Raw genomic sequence first — 14,349 nt, 5'->3', positions numbered from 1 at the left:
AAAGATTTTAGTATTATCCGTTAAGTCCATCCTAGGACCAATCATATAACGGACTACGGACCATCAAGTCTATCGCAACATACCACCCAAACAAAGCGCTATAAACCATCTAGTCTATCACAATAGACCACCCAAACAAAGGGCTATAGAATCCTATAAGGGTTTAAGCTTCATGTTTACTGATGATTCTAAAATTATTTTCCTTGTTAGGCCTTTGGTCAAAGAATCAGCCAAATTTTTCTCAGACTTCACAGATTCCAAGGAAATAATTTCTCCCTTTAACAACTGTTTGACAGCTCCATGTCTAAGACATATATGTCTTCTTTTGCCATTATATACACTATTCTTGGCAATACCTATGGCAGCCTATGAATCACAGTGAACAGAGACTGGTACTAATGCCCCCCACAATGGTACATCCCCTAGTAGGTTTCTAAGCCATTCAACCTCTTATCCTGCTAATTTTGTTGGGAATTTCCTAGAACTCACAGTTCATGTTAAACATTCTATTTATCAATAAAATATTATTGAGTATTTTATTCAATAAAGTTGTTGATTTTGCACTCTATTATGAAAATACGATAAACATATCCATGGCTATAGTATGAATACTTTAACTTTATGTAGTGACATAAACATGATCAAGTTAATAGTATATAGCCTAAATGGTCTATAAGTATATGGATGAAATTGAGTATCTTATCCTGGTAACACTATTGGATGGGGCCCATTTTGTATAGGTAATATAAATAATGTGATCCACATATCATTCATGTAGAGACATGTGAGTGGGGGCATCCTATGCAATGAGTTTGCATATAGACTGGACCACAAAATAGTTACTTTTCTTTATAACGACTGTTTACGGTTAAAACTGACTATTTCATATTTAAGTAATCTAGGATAACTCGATCTTAATCCTGAACTAGCTATGAACTCTCGTTTATTCAGAATTATCCTTTGATATGCATGGGTGAGAGCAGTCCAATAGAACTGCTCAATAAGCCTTCCATTTTGAGGATAAGACCGGATGAATAGCTGGGGACATAACCCTGCAAGATGGAATTCACTCCTACCCATTTTAGGGTTAGCAGATAGGTTGTTTTCTTAAGTACTGATTCCAAGTCTTGAACAATCGGGGCCCCACCTTTTCATGATAGAGAAAGGAATTGATTCATAAGTAGTATTATGAATCGAATTATTCATTAGAGGGTCAGTGAGAACTTAAGGAATGAGATGTATTTACAGGGATAAAACGGTAATCTTGACCCAACTATGATTACGAACAACCTGTGAAGGATCAGCTAACTGATTATGGTTTATATGGATATAAATATATCTACAGTGAGGAGAGTGCAACTATTGAGCTATAGTGGTGTGTCTTGATAGTTAACAAATAGTAATTAATTCGATAAAACTCTTTAATCGAATTAAAGAGTTTTATCGAATTAATTACAAATCGTTGGAGCTCATGATCTGTAGGTTCATTAGGTCCCTCTACTAGCTCATTAAATTGGAATAACAAGTTGAGTATTGATGTATGAATTTAGGGTTTTCGATTGATTGTATATGATACAATTATAAACGTTCATTTTAATTGAAATTAAACGAAATTGGAAAATCAATTAATATTTAAATTATGATTTAAATATAAAATTGATTTATTGGTGATATTAATATTTAGATATTAAATTAATATTATTTAAAAATCAATTAAAATTAGTTTTTATTTAAATTAATTATTTTGAATTAATTTTATAAATTAATTTAGATAAAATGATTTTATGAAATCATTTTATGTTAATGAGTTTTTCCAATTTTATGAAAAACCCACAAACATGTATTATGGAATATCATCGAAATCCATTACTAGTCTTCAAGCTGAAGCTACTCAATATGCAACTTGATACATTTGCATGATTTTTACCTATATATAGAAGCTCTATGCATGAAGACCAGCAAGAGATTGAAAAATAGAAAAGTTCTGAATTGATGACCCTGCTCTCGTTCCTCATCAACTCAACTTGGTTAAGTGTTTCCACCACACATTCCAGCTTGAGCATAATAGAGAAGATCTCAGTGGTAGTCCTCTCGGTAATTCAAGTGAGATCTTGGTGGTTTTTGAAGGAACTCTTATACAAGAGTACCTATAAGCGGAAGTGGATCTTTCCAGTTTTATTGTGACAGAATTCCACACATACATTCTAATATACAGATATACATTGAAAACACTAATTACTGGCATGCTATAAAATATAAAAACAAGAGACCGAGAGAACGTACCAGTTGAAGACTTTCTTCACAAGAACTCGGTCCAACGTGAACAAACTCCTCTCGATCCTACTCGTCCAGCAAGTAATTGCCTAGCAGCATTATGGTTGTCTATACGAACAACAATGCATGAACACAAGGCAACGGGGACGACACCACCACTCGAAGCCCTCAGTATTCTCGGAGTGAGAATCCAAATGGTGGACTTTGATGGAATTGGTAAAGGGGAGGAGGAAAAGCAATCGTGTACTACGAACAAGCAAGTGGGAGATAGGGAAGACTATTGTATAGATGGGTGCTTGATCGTTTAGGTTGGGGTACACGATCGTGTAGTAAATGCTAAGCGATCGTCTATCAAAAGGTAAGCGAGCGTTTAGATATGCTTGGCGTGCTAAGCGATCGTCTAGCAAAGGTAAGCGATCATTTCGATAATTACAGGCGATCGTTTAGTAGGCGGGCACTATCATATAGGCTCTCAACACTAAGTGATACAATACTTTGACACAATGAACGATTTTTGCGCGTCATTTGCAAAATGAAAACTATTTTCATTTTATTCTTTAGTTACTAGAACTGAATTCAACTTCCCACTTTTGCACGAATTTAGAGAAAAATTTGGCCAGTTATCTCATAACCGCCTAATTAATAAAATAATGAATATAATCATATTATATTCTTAACCTATAGTTTGATATCATATATCAACTATAGTGTTTTCTCCTCTACTTGATATAAATCATATTTATATCCAATTCATCCAAAAAGATGTATCTCATACATTTAGTCAATCATATCATATATAATTAACCAGTTCAATTATATATGATATAATCGAACTTCCTCTTGTCAATTTGAACATTTCAATCTGACCCAAACACTGATTCTCAACTTGTATCCAAGCTACCAAGAGGACCTTATGAACCTATGGCTCGAAGCTCCAATGGTACGTGAATAGCTGACTAAACTCTTTAGCCATGAGATCCATCATCCGTTAACTACTAGACATTCCACTAAAGACTGACAACTGAACTCTTCTTACCAAAGATATATTTCTGTGTCCATTGGATATAAGTAATCATGAGTATGATAACCCTTCATAGACGCTCGTAAGTATAGCTGGACCAATTTACCATTTTGCCTCTGTAGTTACATCTCACTCCTTAAATACCACTGATCCCTCTAATGAACAATACAACATAGTCTAACTATGTGTGAATACCTCTCGGGCCATGAGAAGGTGTGTGGCACCACATCATTCAAACCCTGGAATCAGCCCTTAAGGGAGCTATCTATCTACTCACCCATGCTTTGAGGAATGAGTGAATTCCATCTTGTGTAGCTGAGTTCCCAGCTCTCAAAGCAAACGATTCCCCAAAGTGGTAGGTTTGAGTCAGCGGCCTGGCGCTTACACCCATGCAAATCAAATGACTGCCCTCAATGCCAGAAGTTCCCAACTCACTCAGGATTGCGGTCATGTTACCTATGGTCATCCTAGTGAAGTGAAGTCTCTGTCATGAATGTTATATAACGAGACTTCCTAACTCACTCAGGATTGAGGTTATGTTACCTATGGTCATCTTAGTGAAGTGAAGTCTCTATCATGAACGGTGTTATATAACGAGACGTTAACACTTCGTGGTTAGGTCTTATACAAATTCTTTGTATAGGACGCCCCCGCTCGCATGTCCCCTACATGAATGATCAGGATCAGACCATTTGTGACAAGTCATAACACTTGTAACTATTCCACAAAGCGGGCCACACGTTACTAGGATAAAGTTTTCTTCTTATATCCATATACTACATACCATTTTGGTTATCACTTAAGACATGATCCACTTGTGTGTCACCACATACATGTTTAAATTACATAAAGATAACTAGAGATTTTAGTTTATTGGTTTGTGGTAAAGCAAATAAAACATTTAGATGAGCAAAACCAAGAGGTGAAGTAAATATCATATATTATACATCACAAACGTTCATACAAACTATTTACAAACTACAAGACACGATACTTTAAGGCATCAACCCCAACAATCTCCCCCTTGTCCTAAAGCGAAGTGGGGTGTACAAAAACAAGTACAAAACAATAAACTAGGGCATAAAAGCCCAGTACAAGAAATCTTCCACTTGTTCTAGTTCAGCCGTGGACGGTCCCGTAGACCCATGCTCTGAAGGTGACCCTTAAACACTGTAGTCGTGAGAGCCTTCGTAAACGGGTTAGCAACATTGTGCTCTAAAGCGATATTCGTGACGATCACGTCCCCTTGATGCACTATCTCGCAAATTAGGTGATACTTTCGCTCTATGTGTTTATCATACCTGTGACTTCTAGGATCTTTGGAGTTTTCCACAACCGCACTATTGTCACAATAGAGGGTGATTGGGCTAGACATATCTGAAACAACTTTCAGTTCTGTCAAGAACTTCCTGAGCCAGACGGCCTCCTTAGCAGCTTTGCAAACCGCTACGTATTCTGCCTCCATAGTGGAGTCGGTGATACACCCCTACTTAGTGCTTCACCACACTATAGCCCCTCCTTTAAGAGTAAAGACTGACCCTGACATGGACTTGCGAGAGTCCCTATCAGTCTGAAAGTTAGAATCCGTGTATCTAGTAAGGATCAAATCCCTAGATCCATACACGAGCATGTAGTCCCTCGTTCTTCAAAGATACTTAAGGATGTTCTTCACTACAGTCTAGTGACCTTGGCCTAGGTTAGACTTGTTGAGGTTGATGCCTTAAAGTCTCATGTTCTGTAGTGTGTAAACTGTTTCTACGAACGCTTATGTTGTATAATATATGATATTTACTTTACATTTTGATTTTGCTCAGTTGTATGTTTTATTGCTTTACCACAAACAAATAAACATAAAATCCCAGTTATCTGTATGTAACTTAAGCATGTATATGGTGACATACAAGTGGATCATGTCTTGAGTGATAACCAAAATGATTTGTAGCATATGGATATAGGAGGGAAACCTTATCCTGGTAACACTACGAATGCGGCCTGCTTTGTGGAATGGTCACAAGTGTTGTGACTTGTCACAGATGATCTGATCCTAATCATTCGTGTAGGGGACATGTGAGCGGGAGCGTCCTATACAAAGAGTTTGTATAAGACCTGACCACGAAGTGTTAACATCTCGTTATATAACACCATTCATGACAGAGATTTCAATTCACTAGGATGACCATAGGTAATATGGCCTCAATCCTGAGTGAGTTGGAACTCCTACGATTGAGGGCGGTTCTTTGATTTTTATGGGTGCGAGTGGCCATGTCGCCGATTCAAACCTACCATTTTGGGGATTCGTTTGATTTGGGAGCTGGGAACTCAGCTACACAAAATGGAACTCACTCCTTCCCCGAGGCAGGGGTAAGTAGATAGATAGCTCCCTTAAGGGCTGATTCCTCTCGAGAGGTGTTCAAACATAGTTGAACTATGTTGTATTGTTCATTAGAGGAATAAGTGGTACTTAAGGAGTGAGATGTAACTACAGGAAAAAATCGTTAAATTGGCCCAGCTGTACTTACGAGCATCTGTGAAGGGTCATCGTTTTCATGATTGGTTATATCCGATGGACACATAAATATATCTGTCGTAAGAAGAATTCAGCTGTTGGTCTTTAGTGGAATGCCTGACAGTTAACAGATGGTGAATTTCGTAGCTAAAAAGTTTAGTTAGTTATTTACGGACCGTTGGAGCTTCGAGCCACAGGTCCATTAGGTCCCTTGGGTAGTTTGGATAAAGTTTTAAATCATTGTTTGGGTCAGTTTGAAATGTTCAAATTGACAAGAGGGAGTTCGAATATATATGATATAATTGGACTGGTTAATTATGTATGATATAATTGACTAAATGTATGAGATACATTATTTTGAAGGAAATCAAATATAAATATGATTTATATCAAGTCGAGGAGAAATTACTATAGTAGATATGTAATATCAAACTCTAGGGTAAGAATATAATATGATTATATTCATTAATTATTAAATTGGTTAATTATATGATAATTGGCCGAAAACTTCTCTAGGTAGTGTGTTAGTGGGAGAATTCGAAGTCAGTTATTGTGACCGAAGAATAAAATGAAAATTTGTTTCATGTTGCAAAAAAGTACGAAAAATTCGCAATGGGTGTGAAAACGTAACGATCGCCTAGCTTGATAGCCTATACGATAGTAATTCATTGTCTAAACGATCGTACACCAGTGCCTAAACGATCGCACGCCTGTCCCTAAACAATTGCTTAGCTTTCCTAAAAGATCGCATAGCGTGCCGCATTTTCTAAACAATCGTCTACCTTTTATTAAACGACCGCTTAGTAAAACCTACATGATTGTGTAACTTCTTCTAAACAATAAGCACCCTTACTATACGATAGCTCTTTCTCTCCTACTTGCTTATCGTCTACATGATTTATCTTTTCTCCGGCCTCTACCAAATTCACCAAAGACCACACTTTGGATTCTCACTCCGAGAATACTAAGGGCTCCAATTGGTGGTGTCGTCCTCGTTGTTTACTTGTTCGTGCTTGTTCGAATTGCTGCCGTTCGTGTAGACGATCGTGTTGCTGCAGCCGACTGGTTTGCTGGGTGATAGAGTTCGCGTAGAGGTGCTTCTGCTGCTTCTGAGTTCGACGTTTGAAGAGAGTCTTCAACTGGTATGAGAACTCTTTCCCTTATAATTTTATTGTTCAAAGCATACCGTTAATTAATGTTATTTTGCATAACTATCTATTGGAATGTATATGTTGTATTTCGGTTACAATGAAATCGGAAATATCTGAATGCGCTCATAGATGCTCTTCGTTAAGAGTTCCTTCAAAACTGATACCTACTGACAATGCGCACCGCGTAGCAGATGTCTGGTCCAGTATAGAGCATCGCATATATCAAACTGCCAATGGTAGATGCATATGGGACCCATCTCATTTCCTTAACTTCTTGAGGTGTCTTAGGAAACATGTCATTAGACAAAGCGACTTCATGCCTGAACGGCAGTAGGCCCCTCTTTGAGTCTTGCATCGAGTACTTGAGTAACATCTTGTCAATGTACGATGCTTGAGACAGTGCTAGGACTTTGTTCTTACGATCCTGAAATATCTGTATACCTAGAAAAAACTGAGCCTCTCCCAAATCTTTCATTTGGAATTGGGTTGCTAGCCAGTTCTTAATTGTAGTCAATAGACCTACATCATTCCCAATGCGTAGTATATCGTTTACATATAACACTAAGAAAACTACTAAAGCGTTGATAATCTTCTTGTAGACACAAGGTTCATCATGTTCTGGTCAAAGTCATACGACTTGATTGCAGTATCAAACCATATGTTCCAAGATCGAGACGCCTGTTTCAGCCCATAAATGGACCGATTCAGTTTTCAAACTTTTTGCACTTGACCTTGGACAATGAATCCCTCGGGTTGCACCATATAAATGGTATCCTCAAGATTTCCATTCAGAAAGATCGTTTTGACATCCATTTTCCAAATTCATAATTATAATAAGCTACAATGGACAAGAGGATGCAGATCGACTTTAACATGGCACTAGGCGAGAAAGTCTCCTCGTGGTCGACTTCCTCTACCTAGGTATAACCCTTTGCCACAAGTCAAGCCTTGAAGGTTTGCACCTTTCCATCAGCACCCCGTTTGCGCTTGTAGATCCATTTACAACCTATAGGTCTTACTCCATCAGGTTGATCTACAAGATCCCATATTGAGATGAAGTAAATCGACTCCATCTTGAGATCCATGGCTTTGACCCATTCATCCCGGTCAACATCCTTCATTGCCTTTTGAGAAGACAATGGATCCTCAACTTCGTCATCTGCTACCATAGTAAGGTTTTCGTGAAACCCAGATAGCGAACAGGCGGGTTACAACCCTCCTACTGCGTCGAGGTTCCTTCAACTCTCGTGGTGGAATTGACCTACTAGATGAACTATCATCAACAACTCTTGCTGATGCTGCAGGTCCTTCAACAACTCTAGTTGAAGTTTCAGTAGTTTCATTGGAAAGCTCACGCAACATGACTTTACTACGTGGATTGTGCTCCCTTATATGATCCTCCTCCAGGAAAGTAGCATTCGTGGAAACAAACACCCTATTTTTTGACGGATCATAAAAATAACCCCCTCGTGTGCCTTTAGGTAGCCTACAAAGAGGCATAACCTCGACCGTGGTTCCAACTTCTTGGGATTTTCCTCAAGCACATGTGCCGGGAAACCCCAAATGTAGAAGTGACGTAAACTAGCTTTACGCCTGTTCCACAACTTCAGAGGTGTTCTCGCAACACTCTTGGAAGGAACACAGTTGAGTATGTATATAGTAGTGGCCAAAACGAGTCCGGTAAGGAAGCGTAACTCATCATTGAATGAACCATGTCCAACAAGGTTTTATTTCTCCTCTCCGCTACACCATTCTGCTAAGGTGTACCTGACGCTGAGAGTTGGAAAACGATTCCATGTTCTATCAAATAGTCCTGGAATGCTGAGTCCAAAAACTATCCACATCGATCTGATCGAAGTGTATTAATCCGTCTATCCAATGCGTTTTCAACTTCAGTCTTGAACTCTTTGAACTTTTCAAAGGATTCAGACTTCCGTTGCATCAGATAAACATACCCATACCTAGAGTAATCATCAGTAAAACTGATAAAATACTCATAGCCACCTCGGGCTCGCACATTCATAGGACCACAAAGGTCAGAATGTACTAACTCAAGAGGATCTTTGGCTCAATAACCTTTTCCATTAAAAGGTCTTTTAGTCATCTTACCTTCAAGGCAAGATTCGCACACTGGTAAAGAATTTTCTTCTAACTTACTTAGAAGGCCATTCTTCACCAATCTCTGAATCTTATTGAGATTAATGTGCCCTAATTGAAGGTGCCAAAGTTGGCCATTTTCTTTGGGAGAAATTTGTTGACATTTAGATTGAGTTACGACAATTTTAAACAACTCTGTATTATGGAGGGAACTTAAGGCTAATGGTCTTAGCACATACAAGTTACTTTCTAGATAAGCTATACAAATTTCAACACCATCTTTATGAATAAATACTTTATCCACATTAAAAGAAAGCATATATTTACATTGTAATAGACACTTTGCAGAAATAGAGTTCCTCTTAAGTTCAGGAACAACATATACATCTTTTAAAACTAGAAACCTATTCTGTAAAGATAACTAAATGCCTTCCACTACCATAGCTGAGACGACGTGCCCGGTGCCTACTCGCATCGTCATCTCACTAGCCTCCAGTTGTCGCCAGGATCTAATCCCCTAAAAAGAAGAACAGACGTGATTAGTGGCACTCAAATCAATTATCCAGGTCGAATCATCTTTCTCCACTAAACATGTTTCTAGTCCAAGTAAATCATATTTAACTTTGTCTGCCTTGGCCTTAGCCTTGGTGGCCTTCTTTTCCTTCGGCCAATGAGGACAATTCCTCTTCTAGTGTCCATTCTGCAGTGGAAATATTTTTCCTTTTCAACCGGCGGCGGACGTCTTTTTGGGGCGACAGGTGGCGGGTTAGCAGGCACTTTCCCTTTGCCCTTACCACCCTTCTTCTTCTTCCCATTTGCAGAGTTAGAAGTAAAAGGTGCAGACTTCATTCCTGAGGTCGAACCTCAATGGAATGTCCTTGAGGATGAAGCAACATTTGCCTCAACCTTTTTTCTCTCCTTACTTTTCAGTAAAGATTGGTATGTCTGCAACTCGTTGAGGAGAGTTGTAAGGGTGTATTTCACTTTGTTAAGAATCACATTGCTAACAAAGTGCAGGAAGCTCTCCGGCAAAGAATGCGGAATTATGCTAATCTGACTACCCTCATCGATAGTAGACCCATTCAACTCCGGCACATTGAAGTGGACCATCATGTTAAGTACATGTTCATGAACAGAGGCTCTTTTCTCCATTTTAGAGTTGAAGATGTATTTAAGAGCATCGTGCTTGAGCTGATCAGACGGTTGTTCAAATATCCCACGCAGGGACTCCATGATGTCACGTGCTGAGACCATGGGCTCATGCGTCTTGGCGAACACATCATTAAGACTTATCAAGATATAGGCTCGGGCCTTCTCGTTTGCTCGTGTTCATCACTCGTACGCCTCCCGAACATTTTGAGCGGCGTTGGGAGCTGGAATAGGAGGATAGACCTCCATAAGGGAAAACATGAGATCCTCGATGATTAGTATCATCGTGATCATATGTTTCCATGTTGAAAAGTTGTCACCAGTAAGTTTCTTGGCGCTAAGCAAAGGTAAAGTGGTTGTAGCCATTTTTAAAACTTGTTGCTGAAAGATGAACAAACTTTTATAAGATTTTGCTAAACCACATTTTAACTAATTAATTTTAGCAAAACAGTTTCAAATACCCTAAGTATTTAAGACTTCTATTTTGCAATGATGCCCAGCGAGGCAGGACAAACGTCATTGGTGGGGTGATCAGATGCCCCTTTACTGGGATGAGACATTCTTAACCATTAGGCAAAACTAACTCTTGGAACTAAACCTAACACCCACCATTTATTTGGTTCAAAACTGTTAACCCTTAACAACTCCCATAAATGTGCCCTCGCTTTCGGTGCCAGAGTCCCGCCTTAATGAGCCCACCGTAGGGAAGAAACAGATTAGGACAAGAGACTAAGTAACCTTATCCTCTTATAGAAATTAAATAAAGAAATGTGCAAAACTGCCATCCTATAGGGGGACACTCCCAGGGTGCTTCGAGACGATACATAGAAACTTTATTCAATCCAATGAGGGAGACCGTGGGATATGTTGTCGCACTTCTCGCTCCCACTTACTATGAACATTCTCTCCATCCACCTTGATATTGACCTACCCAAACACCAGCCTTTAGGGGTACACTCCCAAGGTGCCACGAGGCTGAGGGTAGATCTCACGGTGTGGACTATAAGGGAGAAATGTGAAAGGTTTAAATGAAGCATCATATGCCCCAAGTGCCTCCCACTGAATGTTCTACCTAGGGGTTCATTAACCTAGACGATCCGACTATTGATTTTAGTCTAAGTCGTCTTTTTAATTCCCACTCATAAACAAGGTTTGTCAATGAAATATGAACAAGTTCAAGTAGTCACATTTAAACACTTTAATGAACTATCCTTAACTTGCATGCATGCATCAAATCTATCTAATTCACCTTTCCAGGTAGGGGTGTTACGCTTCCGTCAACTTAAATACCCCAGCCTAGACAGAACCTGCCTTAGACCAAAGGTCCCTTATAGATAGATTTGCTACACTTTAACCTTTTATTAGTCAATTTAATCCTATTAAACTGATTAAAAGATTAAAGTCTAAGGGCTACTAACCATATTAGACCGTGATCTTAGGTCTATGTCATCCAAGTTTTAAACATTTTAAAACTATGAATTAAACCTAAGTGAGCATGCATGCCTATCTTATTGCTTTTAGTTCTAATTTCTCTTTAACCTTTAAAAAGAAACAACTAAAACACATTGCAACATAACAATAACTTATAAAGTAACCTATGTATCATGCTTCATGCAATGTCCGGTCATTACTACACATAACTTTTATATACAAGTAATAACCAAGCAAACATGCTTTCCATACATCGTTATACTATAACAATTATAATATAGAGACGATGCATGTTAATGCTTTTATGCATGCATAAATATAACTCTTATATTATATGATGCATGAGCATGCTCTTACATAATTTAAATCATGCTTCTCTAGATTATAACATTTATAATAAAGAGATGATGCATGACCAATGTATAACCTAAGGTGGGATTTTCTATATGTGCATACCATATGGCATATAAATAAACATACATCTCATGTATTAAACCAAAGATTAATGGACTGGGATGAACCTACACAAAACTAGAATGAAAAATTCTATCTATTACATTTTTCCATCGAGCAAACCGGTTCACAGGCGAACTGGTCTTGAATCACATGGTAAAGCTCCATCGTTTAGTAAACGCCTCCAGGTAAACGATTTCTTAGTGCACACTAGAGGATAGCGCAAAAATCTAAACGATTGCTTAGACGACAATGAGGCTGCGAAGCCTGATCGTCTAAACGATCACTTAACACGTGAAAAAGTAAACGATTTACCGTGCGATTACTCCGCGATTGTATAGTCAGTTACTAAGCGATGAGGCTTGTTGAGCTATACGATTGTCTGATGCGCGCACGCACTAAACGATACCCAAGCATCCGATACTTAGTGATCATCTACACAACCCGACCAACTCTTGATCGTCTTCTTCCTCGAAGAACAGAAACTCTTGCCTCGAAAATCTTCACGAACGACTCCTAACTCAAACTAGCTTTGAAATTACAGACTCGATAGCAATTAATTATGCCCAAAAACGCAGAGACCTTTACAATTAACTGGAAATGTAAAAGAATTTAATCAAGCCGAGGTTTCATCCCATAAAACTCCATTAATCCACACATCCATAAACGATTTAACAATTAAAACGAAGGCATGCATGCTGCACTCACCGAGAATGTATATGCAAGATGTAACATCATTTTAAAAAATTAAATTAATAATTTTAGCCAAATCATCTAGCTAGGAGTGTTCAAAAAATCTGATAACCCAAAAAAATCGATCAACCCAATCCAACCCGTACGGTTTGGGTTGGGTTATCAACTCATTTGGTTGGGTTGGGTTCAAATAAATGAAAATTTTATGGATCATTAGTTCATGAGTTCATCTAATATAACTCAAATAAACTCGAATCAACCCGAATTTATTATTAATTTTAAAATATATTTTTTTGTTACTTATAATACAATTATTTATACATATATTGATTTTAATTTTATTTAATTCCAATATTTTTTTAATAATTTATTTTTCAACAACTCTTAAAAGTAGTTTTTTTGCATTTTAGAAATAAAATTTTCACTATATAAATTGAAGTTGAGTAGTTAATCTTAATTCAATATATGAAAATAATTAAATTAGATTTTTAAATAAATGATCCGATTAACCCGAACCAACCCAACCCAAATATTTCATAGTTGGGTTGGGTTCATTTTTTAGTAAGGATGGGTTGAAGAAATTTACAATCCGAACAATTTGGTTGGGTCTAAAAAATCTTTCAACCCAATCCAACTCAACACATGAACACTTCTACATCTACTAACTCATCATTTTATAGTCACATCATTTTTTCGTTAATCAATTAATGATCGGAAGCTTCAAGGACTATTTATAACTATTTCTCGAAACTTGAAGACTAAAATATTTATTTTAGAATTTCAGAAATCAAGTAGACGTCAACTTCAAACCTCGAAGACTAAAACTGTCAATTCCATTGTTCTTTTCGTGTTTTTGTATTATGAGCTCTTGTAGATCTCGTCTTGATCTACATCTTTTTAATGTTTGATTTCTTCCAATTTGGCTTCCTTTAGTGTCAAAATTTTGTGTTTTGAAAATCAATTGGAAAAAGTTATATATACCTGAGTACTTTTGTTCTTTGGCTTCTTCGTTTCCAGTTAAACAATGAGAATGAGTGAAAAGTAGAGGGATTTGTGAAAATATAGGCCAAACACAAATAACATTAACTTCCTTGAGTATATACACTTGAGAGAGTGTTGGAATGTCATTTTTTTCTTAAACGGTTTTTGCAGCAAAGTTCAAAGAAAAAATAAAGATTTAAGGACGAATCCACTTGAAGAAGGGAAGAATGATAGGAACAAAATCATATTATTCATGTGTCGAAGATTACGCTAATTAAATTAACCAAGTGATTGCGAGTCAAGCAACAAATTCAAGAAACTACCCTTCAAAATACTTCAAGTGAAGATTCATAACATGGGAGGTTACAAGACTTTCAAGGCTTACCAAAATACTTAATTTTTCGAATTTATGATATCTATTGAATGTATCTTCTGTTGTAAGTCTTTTTATTTATGTTACATTTATATCATGACTAATTATAGTTATAAAGTGTGAGAGTTACAACCCTAGAAATGGCCCATGGATAATCTAAGGTTTAATTTTGAGGTTATATGAAGCTATGTAATATGTAATCATTTGCATGGAAGATTGG

The sequence above is a fragment of the Benincasa hispida genome, chromosome 8 (assembly GCF_027475165.1).
Source record: "Benincasa hispida cultivar pf3 chromosome 8, pf3_genome.v1.1, whole genome shotgun sequence".
Lineage (NCBI taxonomy): Eukaryota > Viridiplantae > Streptophyta > Magnoliopsida > Cucurbitales > Cucurbitaceae > Benincasa > Benincasa hispida.
The sequence above is the reverse complement of the archived record's forward strand: the minus strand, read 5'-3'. Positions refer to the sequence as shown.